The sequence below is a fragment of the Chionomys nivalis genome, chromosome 15 (genome assembly GCF_950005125.1).
Source record: "Chionomys nivalis chromosome 15, mChiNiv1.1, whole genome shotgun sequence".
Lineage (NCBI taxonomy): Eukaryota > Metazoa > Chordata > Mammalia > Rodentia > Cricetidae > Chionomys > Chionomys nivalis.
In genome coordinates, this window is record NC_080100.1 from 48,032,167 (window position 1) to 48,049,393 (window position 17,227).

The 17,227-nt window shown below is 45.2% G+C and overlaps 1 pseudogene; it reads left to right on the forward strand.

Moving 5' to 3' along the window:
- Positions 1-789, forward strand: part of LOC130887202 (60S ribosomal protein L27-like) — a 66,652-nt pseudogene extending 65,863 nt beyond the window's left edge.
- The last annotated feature ends 16,438 nt before the right edge of the window (positions 790-17,227 follow it).

Consider the following 17,227-nt stretch of genomic DNA (forward strand, 5'->3'; position numbering starts at 1 on the left):
GATGTTTGTATGTATAAAGCAAATTGGATGCCGTATTGAGCTGCAATGCTGCTTCCCATAATCACAGCCTCATCGCAGACTAGATTTCTCAAGCAAGCAAATATCCTATCCCTTTTTGTTGTTGTTGTTGTTAATTTTCCCCTCCAGTTGTGGATTGAAATATGTCAAACACTCAGGACGTGTGTTCTCATGTTTTCTCACACCTTCCTAACAGCTTCATAGAGAAGTGTCAATGGGACTCTAAAAAGTCTCAGTGGCTCCCTGCCTCCCAGCCACTCCTTTCCTGAAGGCCACTGCACCTCCACGGCTGTGAGTGCCGGCAGCTGTATTTGCACCTTGTCGTTTCACTCTGGCCCACAGATCCATTGGCTGGATGGAGCCTTAGCTCCCAAGCAGAAGAGCAAGCCGGCAGCTTGCACCCCAGGTTGTAAAGATAAGCAGAGCCCTTCATGGTTTCTCCCAGGTGAACAAGGAGTGTTTCAGTGGGTTGAGGAAAACTACTAATACCTCAACAGGCTGTGATCCTCGTGGTGGGGGGCTCCTGGGTTCAGAGGCAGCACCGCTCCGGCTGGAGCCTGGAAAGCAGTTCTAACTCCACAGCTAGCCTTCAACTCCAGGCCCGTGGAGGCTCCCTCAAGAGCACACTGTCCTCAGCACAGTCATCTCCAGGGTCCCCTTCCTTGCTCTCCAGACTCCTGCGTCTAATCATCCACTTGCAGTCTCCACTTCAGTGGTATCCCACAGGCACTTCTCCGGCGTCGACAAGCAAACTCTGGGACTGCCACCTAAACTTCTTCCCCTTGAAGTCCTCCTGGTTCATCAGTGGTCCCTTCCCCTCCAGATGCTCAGCCGAGCTGGACAGTTCCCAGGTGCTTCTCTCACACATTCCGTTATTTAACTTGACATTCTTCTGGACGTCGCCCGGGGGGGTAGGTGTGGTGGACGTTGCTTGTTTCGCCTGGACTGCGGTCACCTGGCCTGTGTGGATTGTCAGGAGTCACTGGTTGGCCTCTCTGCGGAACGTCTTCCTCCAGTACAAAGCGTATCATTCGCTCTCGCTCAAAACCCTTCACTTCCTTTGCTCTCCCGGTTCTTGTCACGGCCCACAAGGTCCTCCTTGAGTTGTCCCAACCCCCTCCCTTTGTAAACTCTGATTCCCATCTCCAGTTCTCCAGTCTCGTTTTTCAGTCTTCAGGCTATTCACTCTTTGTCAGCCTTAACCGGCGTTCCCATTACGGCTCTTCCTTAAATACCCTATCACACACTTGCCCCTGGGGCTTTGTACTTTCTCTCTTCTATCTGAGATATCTCTTTCCTAAACATCTGTAAGATCCTCTCCTCGTGTCACTCAAACCTCTATTCACAAGTCACCCCTGCTAGAGAAGCCTGGCTTCTCAAGCAAAGCGATACTCCTTCTCCAGTGGTTGCCATGTGTGTTTTTCAAGAGGGAACAGCTTCGGGGAGCACCATTCACACCATAACCACCAAAAATTTGCAAATCCAGACATTTCATTGCAACAAAATATCTCGGGGAGGGCGTGTGTTTCCTAATTTGCAGGAAGAGACAGAGAATTCCAACAGCCCCACTCCTTCCTGCCTTGCTATCCCCCCCCCAACACCCGGTTGGAGCCATCCAGCTCCCCTACTCTAAGCTCCGTGAGATGAGGTTGTTTGGCTGGTTTTGGCCACTCTGTGATTCTCAGTGTCTAGAATAGTCCTTAGAATATATTGGACATTCCAGGCTTTTGAATGGGTCATTTATTATCAGTCATGAGCAACCCATCAATAGCAGATTCTTAGGGGGAAAACAAAACCAAAAATCTCCTTGTCACTGTCTGGAAACTTATATATCCAAAACCCCATACTAGTAAGTCTTGCTTTATGATCAATGTATTCCCTGTATCCTAGCAGCTGTGAAGCAGTTCCCACCTCTACAGAGACCGTATTTCCAAATCACATTTACCCAGAAAGAATTGGATTCCTAGGATCAACCACCAAACCATACTACAACCTCACATGTGTTAAACAATGAAGCTTAACACAGTGAAGGAAGGTGTACGCTTTACTGTTTTGTAACAATGGACACAATATTTATTAGTAACAGTTTTTGAATAATGGGAAATTACAGCAATCTGCCTCTTAATACTGCACTGGAAATATAAAGTCATAAACTTTTATTTTAAACGAACCGATTCAAAAAACTGTCAGGAAGGGTGGTATTTATGAGTACAGAAGAGTTCCAGGGAAATTAAAAACCAAAGGCTTTATTTATACATTTTAAAAAAAAGGAAAGAAAAAGTGGAGAAAACCAGCAATTATACTCCCAAAAGTTCAAATGAGATAATGGGAGATGCTTCCCCAGCTATTTAATTAAAAGAATCGGCGGGCTCACACAGTTGTTCTGAAGCACTGCATGAATACCAATGAGCGCGTCACGTGACAGGATGCCGATCCAAGAGCATAACATGATAGCACTACCATTTTTTTTTTAAAGGAGCGGGAGAGTGGCCTTCTAACCACAATAACATCCACTTATTAATATTTAGATGCTGTTTGCACTGAGCTCTGCAGGGGCCACACAGAGGCATCTTTGAGAGAGAGTGGCAACCATAATAGCTGACGTGACAGAAGACAGGCTGGGCGCAGCATGTCCACTGTGGCAGGCAGTATCCTCTCACTGGCCCTGTCGGTGACGGCGACAGAAGCTAGCATCAGAGCCAAACAGAAAAGATGAGAACAAAACAGGAGATTCCAGATAGACAGAGGCAGTGCTGCCTGCTCAGCTTCCACTGCAAAAACACCAAGGCACACACGTGAGATTAGCACCAACATTCTGAGCAGTTTCTCCTAAATCTGTAATGAGCAATCACTTACAGATTAAAATGGAATCTCAGAGAAGGATAAGCATGAGAAACAGTGCGCATCTCCTCCTGGGTCTCTCTAGGAAAATGAAGTCCTATGTCAAGAAAACACCTTGCTCTCAGTCAGTTGTCGGGTCAACCACAGTGAGTTCCCCAGGGAGACAGGGCCTTTAAAGAGACATTGAAAACTAATTGAGCTCAGAAGGTTGGCTTCTAATGTCTTGATGTCTACAAGAAAAAGGAAAGACCAGGTAGGCACACACATGGAAAAGGCTACCGGAGAATACAGGGTCCAAGAGGTTGTCTGTATGTAGCCAAAGAGAACCAGAAACCATCAGTGTTGGCATCAACTCTTAGACTTCTAGACTCCAAACAGTAAGAAAGATGAAGTCCAGTTAATGAAGTCATTGAGTTGTTGACTACATCAGTACTCCCAAAACTTCCTTGAGCTTGGAATATCAACTTTCCAAACCGTTCAGATGTTGTCTAGGGTAATTTTAAAAACTGGTCTTCAGTTGTCTTGCCACAAACACCTGCCCTTCTCAGCATCTTCCCTAGGATGCATCCTCAGATAGTATTGTTTCTTCACACTCACCCAGCTAAGACAAATGAAGTACATGTGAATCAGCATTGCTCCCCTTTTGCAACAGTGTTCAAATGCTGCCCCTTGCTTACCAGGCTCTGTTGGGCAGAACCACTTAGGAACACTAGAAAGACTTAGCGGTACATCCTCCGAATACTTAGTTACCAGGTAAACAGTCCTGAGCCTGTGTGATGCCCCCAAGTGTCCAAAGGAAGATGATGTCAACAAAAGCAGGACAATGAGCAGACAGCAGGTCTAGGATTCCAGTTTGAGCTGCTTGAAGCCACCATCCAGGAGCTTCCTCATGATGCCCTACAGCCTTGAACTTGCTTCTCATGGAACTTACCTAAGCTGCTCAATAATGCTGCGCTCTACTGGAAAATGGCGGCAGCCTTGAGACACTGAAGGTGAAAGACAGTTTGTGTATGCTGGGATAGAATGGAAGCACGGCTCCCATCCAGGGCCACCCATATGATATTGATCAGTAAAACATGACTAAAAGTCGCACAGCCTGCCTTTGGAAACTGGTGACATCTCTCTTCTTTGTCTCAGGCTGAGCACTAGCTAGGGATGGTTCCTTCAGAGTCAGGTATGAGGCAACTCCAACATAGAAGTCAACAGCTGTAGAATGACCTGTGTCTGGAGGAAAACATGGTGCCACCCAACAGGGCTCTGGGTTACCAGGCTTGCCTTGCTCTTATATCTCATTCGTGCAAAGGTAGTGGACACCGAAAAATCCTCTCAGCCAGCAATGAGTATAATCCATGTCACCAGTAAAAACATTACTTCTGGTAATCCTCCTGCTAATTAATAAATCATCTATAGTAGATTTTTATACTGTCTAACAAAGATCTCCCGAGTAGATACTATTCATTTAGATTGTGTAAATGATAGTAATTGCTTGTACTAATCAGGAATCTTCAGAGAAAAAGAATACACTCTGTGTGTGTGTGTGTGTGTGTGTGTGTGTGTGTGTGTGTGTGTGTAGAGAGAGAGAGAGACAGTGAGGGATTGAGAGAGAATAATCTTAAGAAGTTGAGTTGGAGTATAAGCTCAGAGGTTGAGGGCTTACCCCACATCCGCCCATCCTCGAGTTTGACCTATAGCACTCTAAGAACACCACAATAATGCAGAATTTTCTCTGCTGACTGTGATGGGGCTGGAGACTCAGGAAATAGCTGTGGTTGAAGTCCAAAGGCCTTCCTGTTGGCTACCAGGAAGAGTTGTTGCTGAAATGAAGCCTCAGGCAGTCCTCTATAGGAACTCATTGTTGGCTGGAAGAGGTCAGTCTTTGTTCTATTGTGACATTTCAACAGTTTGGATAAACCCACCCCCATCATCATGGAAGTGCATCTGCTGTACTCAAAGTATGTCTACTAGAAGGTCAATCTCATCTGAGCATGTATTCACAAGCTGAAATCCAGGTACTTTGGAGGATGAGGCAGGAAGAAGTCCAGAGAGTTCAGGGTGATCCTGGGCTGCCTCATGAATACCCAGTCACACTGAGCTTTAGAGGAAAACTGTCTCCAATAAAAAAAAGGGGGGGGGCAAAAAGTAAATAAAAATAAAAACACATTCGCAAAGTTGGGCAGGCCCCACCACCCACACTGGCAACAAGACGGCAGGCAAGCTAGGCCCTGCAGGCCTGGCAGGCTATGGGAGGTCAGGCAGACCCTGTCAAAAGCCTGGGCTGACCAGCTCAGCTCCTCCCATCCAGGCCCAGGCCCAGCACTTTGGGTTGGTCCATCACAATGCCCACTCTGTGTAGGAGCTGCTGGTAAAGGAGCCAGTCCTGCAGAACCAGGTCCCCAAGGTCACCATGGCTCTGGACAACTGTAGGATATCCTATCCAAGAGGAGTCTCGTGATGGCCCAGTATTGATGGTGTGTCAGAAACCACAAACTTTGAACCAGAGCAACAACTCTTTGCAATGAACATATGCATATAAAGTTGTTTGGGGAAAAAAATTATATAGTGTGACAAACAGCAGCTTCCAATGCCATGACAACGATCAAACGTGATGGAGAGATGGGAAGGCCAGAGGAATGCACTGGTGTGCATGAGGTGGGGAGGGACAGAATTAGAGACTTGACAGTTGTGACGTACATGAGGGAAGGCTGCCGGCCATGTCGTTTCCTGCAGGGTTGGCAAGGTGGGCGCGCAGCAGCCTGGAGCCTGAATGGGTTCAGCTCCTGAACCAGCTGCCCAGCATGGTCATCCTGCCAGGATGTCTGAAACAAAGAATGGTTCCTTTCCTGCATGGAACCCTCCTCGGAAGAAGCCCGTGGTCCGTACTTCTCCAGGAGGCCATCAGTGGTTGTACTGCTAACCCAGGTTGTGATGATGTCTGAGAGCCATGTTTAGGTCCATAGTCCTACTGCAGCCGGGGGCTGTGTAGACATCCAAAGTTCGTCCTGCCACTGAGGGCTGTGTCTGAGTCTGCGGTTCTGATGCAGCTAGGAGCTGTATTGATGTTTATGGCATGTATTAGTAACTACCTAGGACTCTGTGGATGACCGGGGTCTGTGTCACTGCCTAGGACTCTGTGGATGTCACTGCCTGAGGTCATGTTGATGTAGATGGTCTATGCAGCCACCTGGGGGCATGTTGATATCTGCAGTCCATCAGTGGTTTGTGCAGCCACCAGGGTCCCACAACATGGTTCTGTAGACCTTGATGCTGCCTAAGGCCATGTTGATACCTTTGCCCTGTGCCGCTGCTGAAGGCTATGATGGTGTCCATAGCCTGGGCTTCAGCAGAGGGCCATGTTGATGTCTGTGGTCCATGTTGCCGTCAGAGGTCAGACAGAGGTCCTTGGTGTGTGCTGATCCTGGAGACCATGTGATGTTACCATGGACTGCAAAGGGCAAGGAAGCTACTTCTTGCGGTGGCATCAGTGACTGCAGACACACAGTTGAGGAGGAGGGACATAGAGGACTTCTGTGATAGCCACTACTCCTCCCTCCCCCAAAGTAACAGCCTAAAAGGAAGCCTTCGAAGAGAACTCTTCAGATTTGTGGTGAGGGCGCTGAAGGGTAGCTCTCCACAACTGATGGCTTCTGGCAGGGGTACGGGTGGAAAAACCTCAGTTTTCTTTAGGGTCTGACCACTGGGAGTTTGACCATGCTCCAATGAGGATTCTTTTTTGGGGAGAGGGAGTTCATAAAGGTGGGAGGATTTGGAAAGTAAATATGATTGGGGTGCATGATGTGAAATTCCAAAATAATCAATAAAAATATTTTGTTGAAAAAAAGATTCACACAAACATCCAGAATAATGTTTAACTGGCTTTGCAGACACTGTGTCCCACATCCAGTTAACTTCATACCAGTCCAACAATAGCAAGCCTGTATTATGGTTTGCAATCCTACTGCATTTAAAAAAATACATTGCTACACCGCACTACAAGGAGGCTAAGCTCTTGTAACAAATACCTACACCACCAGGAAAAATCACCAGCTTAAAAACTAAGAATGTTCTTTCCCTTTCAGGGAGCAAGCAGGCCAAGGTGAGGGCTCCAAGACCACTGCTCTTGGCTCTGTGGAATCACAGAGACACTGAGAACATATGCAAACCCCAGCTTCAGCTCCAAGGCCACGCTGGACACTGATGCTCGAAGATCTTAGGAAGTATCCAAGGTGTGCGTCAGTCATGTACCCAGGAAGAAGGGTGGGGTGGATGATAGTCTTTAATTTACACACACATACACACCCATACACATACATGCACACATGCATACATGCACTCACCCACATGTACCCAATGCTAGTCTAAAAGAAGTGCTGTGAACATATCTACTTATTTCCTGTAGCGTGCCTTTATCTTCAAAGCTGTCTTGCTCATTCTTCTGCTTTGTTTCTGATACAGTGATAAACACCATGATCAATAGTAACTTGGGGAAGAGAGGGTTTATTTGGTTTATGTGTCCAAATAACAGTTGGTCACTGAGGGAAACCAATGTAGGAACTCAAGCAAGAACAGAAACAATGTGGATTACTGGCTTGCTCTCTGTGGATCACACAGCTTGTTTTTTATATAACCCAGAACCACCTGCCCAGCCCCCAGTGAGCTGGGTCCTCCCACGTCAATCATTAATCCACAGATTTGTCGACAGGCCAATCTGATGGAGGCATTTCCTCAGTTGAGATTCCCTCTTCCCAGATGACTCCAGCTTATGTCAAGTGGACAGTAAACATCTAACCAGCACACTCACACACCAGCACACTCACACACCAACACACTCACAACAAAACCTTGCTTCAGAGCAGGGAACCAGATTACATGGGTACCTGGAGTTCATCTGGCACCTCCACTTAGTAGTTGTGTGGGGAAGTTATTAAACTCTTAAGAGTACATTTTCTAACTACTGACAATTTATGCTGGAGAGGATATGGGGTAAGGGGAACACTACTCCATTGCTGGTAGGAGTGCAAATTGGTACAGCTGCTTTGGAAATCAGTATGGTGATTTCTCAGAAAATTAAAAAACAACCTACCTCAAGACCCAGTAATACCACTTTTGGGTGTATACCCAAACGATGTTCAATCGTACCACAAGGACATGTGTTTAACTATGTTCATAGCAGCATTATTTGTCATAGCCAGAACCTGGAAACAACTTAAATGCCCCTCTACTGAAGAATGGATAAGGAAAATGTGGTACATTTACACAATGGAGTACTACACAGCAGAAAAAAAATGACATCTTGAAATTTGAAGGCAAATGGATGGATCTAAAAAACATATTTAGTGAGGTAACCCAGTTATAAGTGGTTTTAGATATAAGGCAAAGAAAAACAACCCCAGAGAACCTAGACAACAAAGAGAACCCTAAAAGAGACATAGGAAATAAAAAAAAAAAAAGACATGATTTCCTGAGTAAATTGGGAGTGTGGGGATCATGGGAGAAGACAGAAGGAGAAGGGAGAGGAAGGGGGGGGGGACAGAGAAAATATATAGCTCAATAAAAACAATTTTAAAAATTAACTTTAAAAAAAGAGTCCAATTTCTAATGTAAAAATGAAGTAATCTGGTGGGTTCTCAGATAGCCTACTTCAGTGCTGATGCATCAGTCCCAGCTGCCAGGAATATTGGCAGCAGAGCTCTGAACTGATGTAATAACCTTGCCCAGAATCGCACCTCTCCCAGGGCCATCTGGCACCCAAAGACTGATGGAGTACACTGAGGTTTAAAATGCCTAGACCCTTTGCCACAAGATGGGCAAACTCTGAAGATCAAGTTCTGCAACCAACTGAGAGGTGAGTGGTGTGGGACAATTGTCTATATTCTGTCAATTATGTTTTAAATAAATGCTGATTGGCCAGTAGCCAGGCAGGAAGTATAGGTGTGACAACCAGACAGGAAGTAGAGGTGGGTCAATGAGAACAGGAGAATTCTGGGAAGAGGGAAGCTCCCTCTGCAGTCCTATCCAGACACAGAAGAAGATGTGACTACGCCGCTGAAAAAGGTACTGAGCCATGTGGCTAAAACAGATAAGAATAATGGGCTAATGTAAGTTGCAAGAGTTAATAAGAAGCCTGAGCTAATGGGCCAATCAGTTTATGATTAATGTATAATGTAGACCTCTGTGTGATTTCTTTGGGCCTTAATGACTGAGAGAACCAGGTGGGACAAAAACCTCAGACACCAGGAGAGCAGCAGGGAGACCTTCTCTACAATCCAATCCCATTCCATCTGGTGCAGCACTTCCCCTCTTCAGTACACCCTTCCTGACTCTGCCTTGACCTTCAGCACCCATGAGTGCTGATCCCAAAGGCTTTCCCCCTAATAAACTTTCTCTACTCACACTTCCCTTGCAGAGTTGAATTCTTGGAGACTGCAGGTCCTGTCTCATAGCTGGAGGATATCAGAACATATAAGAAGACAGCATGTCACAAAATAACCACTCGTGGACAATTTGTTATTTTGAAAGAATTGATGGTGTTGAATTCTGTTTGCAAGGGCTGGTAGGTGGCTCTGGGGTAGAGCCCTTGCCTGGCATTTGCAAGTAAAAGCTATGAAACGAGAGAAGCTAGGAAAACTTTCATGACTATTCAAACTCCTCCATGTCTAGATTATACTGAGAACAAAATTAAAAAGTTATTTGTAATATTTTAACACCATCGCTTTTTATAGCCCCAAACTCACGCGGGGGCCTAACTGCAAACTGTGCAGGAGGAAAGCATGGAACCAAGAGGTACACATCGCTGACAACTTTGATTTTGTCCTCATTTTAGAACAGGGCTGTCACTCTGCCAAGGAGCGCAGCAAATATTGAGAGGGGAGTGACAGGAGATTTTGTCAGCTTTTCTCTCTAGAAAACCTAAAAGCAGTGTTTGAGTTTGGACATCACCCCCCCCCCCTTAATCCTGAGTCTTGCCACAAGAGTAATGGAGATGCAAAAATTCTTTTGTCTCTGGGACCTCAGTTTACCAACGTGCCAGATACTATATCCAGATGCCCTGTTCATGGTCCTGCCTCCCAAGCTGGCTTCTTAGTGTGTCACCTTCTCCCCTCAGCGCTTTGTTTCTCACAGTCATGTTCTATATTTTGATATGAAGAGGATATTTAAATAATTTACTCTTCAGACCACTTAAGAAACTTACTAAATTTTTATTGGCATAAGGGGTTGGGAGATGGCTTCAGCTGGCTGTCAAGCATGCATGAAGAACTGAGTTCGGATTTCCAGCACCCTCTTAAAACTCAGTAGGGAAAAACAGGAGACTCTCTGGAGCTGCTGGCCAGCCAGTCTAGGTGACCAGAGAGTCCCAGGGTCAGTGAGGGGTCTTGTCTCAAAAGAGGAAGGCAGAGAGCAATTGAGGGAAGTATCCAGTGTCAATTGCTGGCCTCCAAATATATGTGCACTCGTACTTCACCCCCATGTGTGTACATATACATACATACATACATATATACATACATAAATACATACATACATTCAAATAAATCGAAAATATCTTGTTGGTATATATACTTATTGCAATTTTACTGAGACTTGGGATTTTTTAAAACACATTTGTTTATTTATTTTGCGTGTGCCACTCATGCCATAACACACATGAAGAGGTCAAAGGACAAATTACAGGAGCCAGTTTTCTCCTTCCATCATGTGGGCCCAGGAACAAACTCAGACAGAAAGACTTGGCAATTGGAGCTGGAGAAATGGCTCAGCGCTTAAGATCACTGGCCACTTTTCCAGAGGTCTAGGGTTCAATTCCCAGCACCTACATGGCAGTTCACAACAATCTTTAACTCTAATCTGACATACTTTTTCTGACCTCTTTTGGCACCAGGCATGCATGTGGTACGCAGATAAGACATTCAGTCAGAACACCATACACATAAAATAAAAAGAAAAAAAGAAAAAAAAAGACTTGGCAGCCAATGCCTTTACCCTCTGAACTCTTGCTGGCTTTTTTCTTTTTTTATTCTTTTCATTTTAAAACTGACACTTGTTTATTTCAGGGATTTTCTTTTTAAATTTTTCAAATTGCATATGCATTGTACATTGGTACTGTGTTTCATAAGGACATCTTCTGCAAGTACATGAGATACTCCCAAAAGCTGCTGAAGGAGTTCCCCTGTGCAGAGGACCCCAGCACCCTCCTTTATGATCCCCCATGCAGCACACGTGCAGCTCACATGGAAGGAGGCAGAGCTACCATCCTCTGTTGGCTCAATCTCCTTAAAGCAAATGTCAAAGAAACTTCCTAGGATGTCAGTGCTTCTGCAGATTCTGACACATCTCCCCTCTTCAGACGGGTGAGTGATTCACCAGGGAGAGGAAGGCCCTCAAAGACGAGCTACATTTACATAAAACAGAGCAGATAATAACCATTTTCTCCAGGAGAAAATGACAGTTCCATCAGGGATATTCCTCCTACCTTTCTGGGTGTCACTCACAACACTGCTTCTAAAATTACATCTGTGAGAGAACGCTTGGGCCGGCGAGGCGATGGTGAAGGCTTTGTTCGTACAGAACTACGCACAAACACCTCCCCCTCCCCCCTTCATTTCACAACTGTCGCCGTGGGTGCTCTCCACCCCCACAAAGAGATCCTGTGGAACAATTTCAACTTCAAGTTTCCCAGAACATTCCATCTGAGGCTCTCCAGGGAATGATTTTGCAGTGGGTGGCTGTAGAAAAAGGCCCTGGGTGAAGGTGATCTGCGTGTACCATTTACCTGCATAGGATCTCATGAACTACAGACAGAAAGCAGTGATTGCCAGCATCGCCATGCAGAGGCAGAGATGGAGCTGGACCAGCCATCTGGAAATCCATTATCCCTGGGCTAATGCCTGCAACTTTCACCTCTGCAGATCTGGTTTCAGGTTCATCAGTTAGAAGTGAGTTGGGAGGTCCATATTCAGGATCCATTATGCCGTTTCACCTGACAAAACAGCTTTGCTTAGAGACCTCCATTTATCAGAAGCCAGCCTGGGCAGAAAGGCCTGTCTGCTGACTCTCTGCCTTCTTCTCTGATTGTCTCCCGGGCTCTGCTTCTCACCCTAACCCTGGGCAAAAATCATGAAGCCAGTTAATTCAGGCTGCACATTATTCACGAGTGTAAAAGACAGAGACATAGCAGAGAGAGAGTCAGCCAGTAACATAGTCCCACACAGAAGGAAGTACTGTTGAGTCTCATCTGCAATTTGGAGCTAACAGCCACCTCCGCATCCTGAAAGGAAAGACTACATTCAATCATTTGCCAATGATTGGATTAGTAGTATCATTTTATTGCCCTTATGTTCCTGTCTGGAATTTCCCATATGCCTTTGTCAGTCTACCAAAACCCAGCCCTCTCTTAGGACCCTTCCCCCATCCTAACCAGGTCATATTCACAGGCTTGTCTGCTTCTTCTTTATCAGAGACATTTCTCTTTTCCTTCCCATTTCCCTACTGATATAAACTCTGCCAAGTGTGGCCCAGTACAGCCGAGAAACAGTTCCAGGAAGAAGCCTTTTACTGAGCACCTGTGAAGCCCACCAGGTTCTCCAGGAAGATTTCCATACCAGAACTAAAAGGCGAGGAACTCAAAAGAGTGAAGGTCCTTATTTGTCAACTTTCACAGCTCAGCAAGGACGGGGGCTGGGGGATCCTCAGTGCCCCTCTACACCAGGGCTACCTTGTCCTAGAGGAAGGTCAAGGTGACTGCCACCGTTCATCTGAATCCCAAACTCTCGTGACTACTCTTCATCCTCAACCAGTGAAACTGTTCATGCTGTTCCTTCCTGTGATCCTGAGACAGGCCTCATTTGGAACTCCCTGCCAGTGACAAATAGAAGGTTTTTCCTTTTGATTTCCACTGTTACCTCTAGCATGTCGGCTCACTAAGCTGGAACCAGACTACTTTGGGCCAGCTCAAAATTATACCCTGGAGGATTGTTGGTAGAAACCTCTAAGGAGGTTTCTACCAAATATCCAACATCATTGTGTTACTTGTACATCACTGGGATAAAGCACCATGACCAAAGCTACCCGTAAAAGAAAGCCTTTACCTGGACTTACGGTTTCAGAGGGTTCCAGTCTGCGATGGTGGAGTGAAGCTCAGTGGCAGGAACATTTGAGAACTCACATCTCAAACTGAAAACAGGAAGCAGAGAACGCACTGGAAATGATGCAGGTCTTTTGAAATTTAAGGCCTGCCCCCAGTGACATACCTCCTCCAACAAGGCCACCACCTAATCCTTCCCAAATAGCTCTACCAAAGGGGACCAAGTACTGAAACATATGAACTCATGTGAGCCAGGCTCATTTAAACCACGACAGCCATTTTAAGCACAGTTTGGCTGATTCTTAAGAACTGAAAGCTGAGATTTGTGTGGACTCGAATGAATCCATTAGGGCGATAAGCATGTTCGCTACATGGAAGTGTTTATATACACTCGGCTGCTGTACTTTTGCCCCCATCCCTACCCTAGGAAGACCCGAGGTCATATAGCCAAGGCTATCCAGTGCAGCACAGCTTTTGAGCACAAAGCACACAACTTGAAGCTTACTTGCCCCTCACACCCATACAGCCATTCCTACCAATGTTGTACAGATGAGGCTGTTTCTTCAAGACTTTAAGGGGGAAAAAAAACTACAAGTAACAATTTGCATTGTCTGTTAAGGGTTGACCAGGAGGACAATGATAGGCTCAACACGGGAGTTAAAAAAAAAAAGAGAAGCCATGAAGAAAACAGTAGAAGGAACAGTGTTACTCCCTGTGTGCAGAGGGGACATGAAGGCTTCCCTAGCACCAGGGACAGCACCACCCTCCACATTACTTATGGGCAAGGCTTCTTTAAAAAAAAAATATGAGTTTTTACATGTTTGTGTATCGTTTTATGTGTGTGTTTGTCCGGTGTGTGGAAGTGAGAAGAAGACTTGCAGAAGTCAGTGTTCTGTCTCCGCCATGTGGGTTCCAGAGATAGCGCTCGGTCATCAGCCTGGTCAGCAAGCAAGCTCAGACACTGAGCCTCTCAACCGCCCCCATGGCAGGCTTCCCTAAGTATTGCCCATGGGCTTGGTGTGGTGGAGCACATCTTTAAGCCCCAGCACTTGGAAGGCAGGGGCAGATGGATCTCTGTGAGTTTGAGGCCAGCCTAATTTTCATACGGGATTTTAGGCCAGCCCGGGATATATAGTTAGATGGCTGTCTTATGTAAATAAAGAAGTTAAATTTAAAGGGTAATGATCATTAGGAATAGCAGGAATAATTGGAGAGAATCTATTGAAAATCCAGGTTATCCTGTCTTGCACCCAGAAATGAATCTGTGGGTCTGGGCTGGGGGCTCTGTACTTTGCCCATGTTTCCCTAATAGCGGAGTCTGGAGAGCTCCTTGAGATCTGTGGGTCATCGATCTTCATGAAACAGAACAAAAACAGGAGCGCCATTGAAGTAGGTTCTGGGCCTTACGAATGGAACTCCCACATCAAGGTGCAGTACCAGAGGCAGGCAGCCTGAAGACTGACCGTGGAAGACTGTCATAGCTTAGGGGAGGGGTGTGCCATAAGTTGTAGAGCTTGTACGTTCAGCCCTAAACTCTGCTCCCAAAGGATGTAGCTACTCAGTGTGCATGCTCTAGAGGGGCTGTGTGGTTCCCTCACTGTTCTCTAGTCTACTGGCATTGACCGTGACAAAGGTGAACCTAGAGGGGAAATCTAAGGAACAATGCCCACAGCAACAGCGGTGATTGGCTGGGAAGAACAACTGTATTTGGCCCCAGAGTGAGAAGACGCAGACACTTCCTCAGCTTTGCAGGGAAACGATTTCTGCATCTGTGTTTATCCCCATGGGATAAACAATGCTCACAGTGTGTACACTGTACAAAGAAGGGATACTTAAAGCAGCGCTCCGCTTTCCACAGAGACATAAAAGCACACATGCCATGCATTCAATTCTAGTGACCTTCTAAAAGGATCGTCTCTTTAAAAACAGAAAGAGGACATGGAGCTACTGAGATGGAAGACATGGGTCTGGGAGAAGTTAGGAGGAGAAAAGGAGGAGAATGTGATCAAAATGCATTGTACAAAATTCTCAAGGAATTAACAAAAACTGTTTTTCAATAAAAGAATATCTCAGGGCCGAAGAGATTATTCACTAGCTAAGGCTGCCCTTCCAGGAGCCGCACTTTGGATTCCCAGCATCCACACTGCGGCTCACAGCTACCTGTATCTCCAGGTCCAGAGACTGTGACTCTTTTCTGGCCACTGCAAGCGCCAGGTACACAATGGTACACAGATAGGTATGGAAGCAAAATACCCATACACATAAAATAAAACCATAAAAAAATTAAAGAACTTGATTTTGAAAATACGTTCATGGTAGAAATGTATATCCAAAACCTTTTCCTAATGTCCCAGAAAGGAAATCATATTCCTCAGAGTTAAGGCCATCTATTTAATACATTAAGTATCTAAGTTTGCTAGCAATGTTTTATTAAGACCTGAGAGAAAACAGCAACAGTGTGTTTCGTCTGTGTTTGTATGTGTATGTATGTATATGTACATGTATATGCATATGTATATGTGTATGTGTAATGTGCATGTGTATGTGTAATGTACGTGTGTATATGTGTGCACAAAACTGTCCATTTCAAAGAAACATCTCATTCTTCAGTCACATTCTGACAACTGAAGTTTACTCAAGACAAATTCATTTTGCAATTAAGTCTATACAAGCATTCTGCTCAGGACCTCTCTCTGCCAGCACAAACCCCGACATCTGCCACTGAGTCACATGCAACGTCAGGCTGTTTTTTAACGACTTTATTTTGGTCTGGGGGGGGGACAGGAATGGGGGCAAGAAAGATAGCACAAGATAGAAAAACTGTCAGAAAAATGGACACACTCCAAAAGCCAAGTAAGACGCCTCCTCAAGAAGGCAACACTTTCTTTGCTGTTTATTCTATGCTGAAGAAATCTGCATAATGTTCAAGAAAATGGAACTTTCCATGCATTTCCATCATCTCAAACGCTAACGGCTGCCCCCACCCACTGCTGTCTCGTTGCCATGGAAATGACACTGTACAGTAGGATAAAGAATGATGTCATAGGTTTTAAACAAGGATATTAACAAAGGGGTCATCTGCAACATACACAGAAATTTCTTTCATTTCCCAAAAATCTTGAAAAACATATGTATTTCGAATACATATACATCATATGTATGTATATATATATATATATATATAGCTATATATAGCTACCCGTATAATCCACCCTACAAGAAAAATACCCAGTAGTGAAGATATGTTAGCCACATTTGTTCCAAACTGTTTCATTATTAAAACTCTAATAAAAATGATAAATTATATTTTAGGCAGCATGATTAGAATTATTTCTTTCCCTTTCAAATATTACATGACAGCTGGCTTTTCTTATATGAAAGGAGACTGGTTTCTGATTTTCCACACCAACCTGGAAAAAAATCATTTGCGCTTTGTCTCAGCCTAGGGGAGTTTCTGAGACTTAAATTATCAAAGCCGCGGTTTGCCTAGATGTCATCTTACTCCAGGCTGAAATGCGTGTGCAAGACAACTATCTTGGCTCTCTAATCTGGAAAATAAGATGGCGCCACTTATATCATCAGTTGTGTCTGAAGACTTGGCCTAATAAAAAGTTAGCCACGTGGTAGGCGTTCTATAAACACTAGCTAGCGTGATGGCACCAATGCTGATTTCTTCAGCACACCCCACCTGAGTGGAATTGGTGGCTACGGAGCTAGGAGGAAAAGAGGTTGGCCTGAGGTTTCATATGAACAAACTGTGAAGGGGGCTGCTCACAGAGCAGATAAGCAAGCATTGGCTGCCCCTGGGTAAAGACCCCCTCCCCACAAATCTCAGGGAAAGAGAGGCCACAGCAATGCTGATTGGGGCTTGACACTGTCCATGTTGGCGTTCCCCACAAGCTCAGTTACTCTGAGCACAAAAATATCACATTCTAATATCTGCCCTGTGGCAAAGGCAGTCTGAGAGCAGTTCAGACACCTCCCTGCTGCCGTCTGCCTGGGTCCAGACTGCTAAATATTTGGTGCCAGTGGTTACGGTTGATTCCATTTCCAGAAACGCAGTGCAGCTGGAAAGCATTTTTTCTCATCGTGGAAAAAGCCTGCACGGCTACGTATCTTCTCAGCAAACACAGGAAAGCATTATGGTACATATAGAAATTAACTCTAATGCAATAGAAAGCTCACAATTTACCAAACCCCAAATGGGAAATAAAGGCCATGTTAGTACTGTCATGATTTGACTCATATTTCATGTTATCGTTTATGACTACTGGTTATGGAGAAACTGAT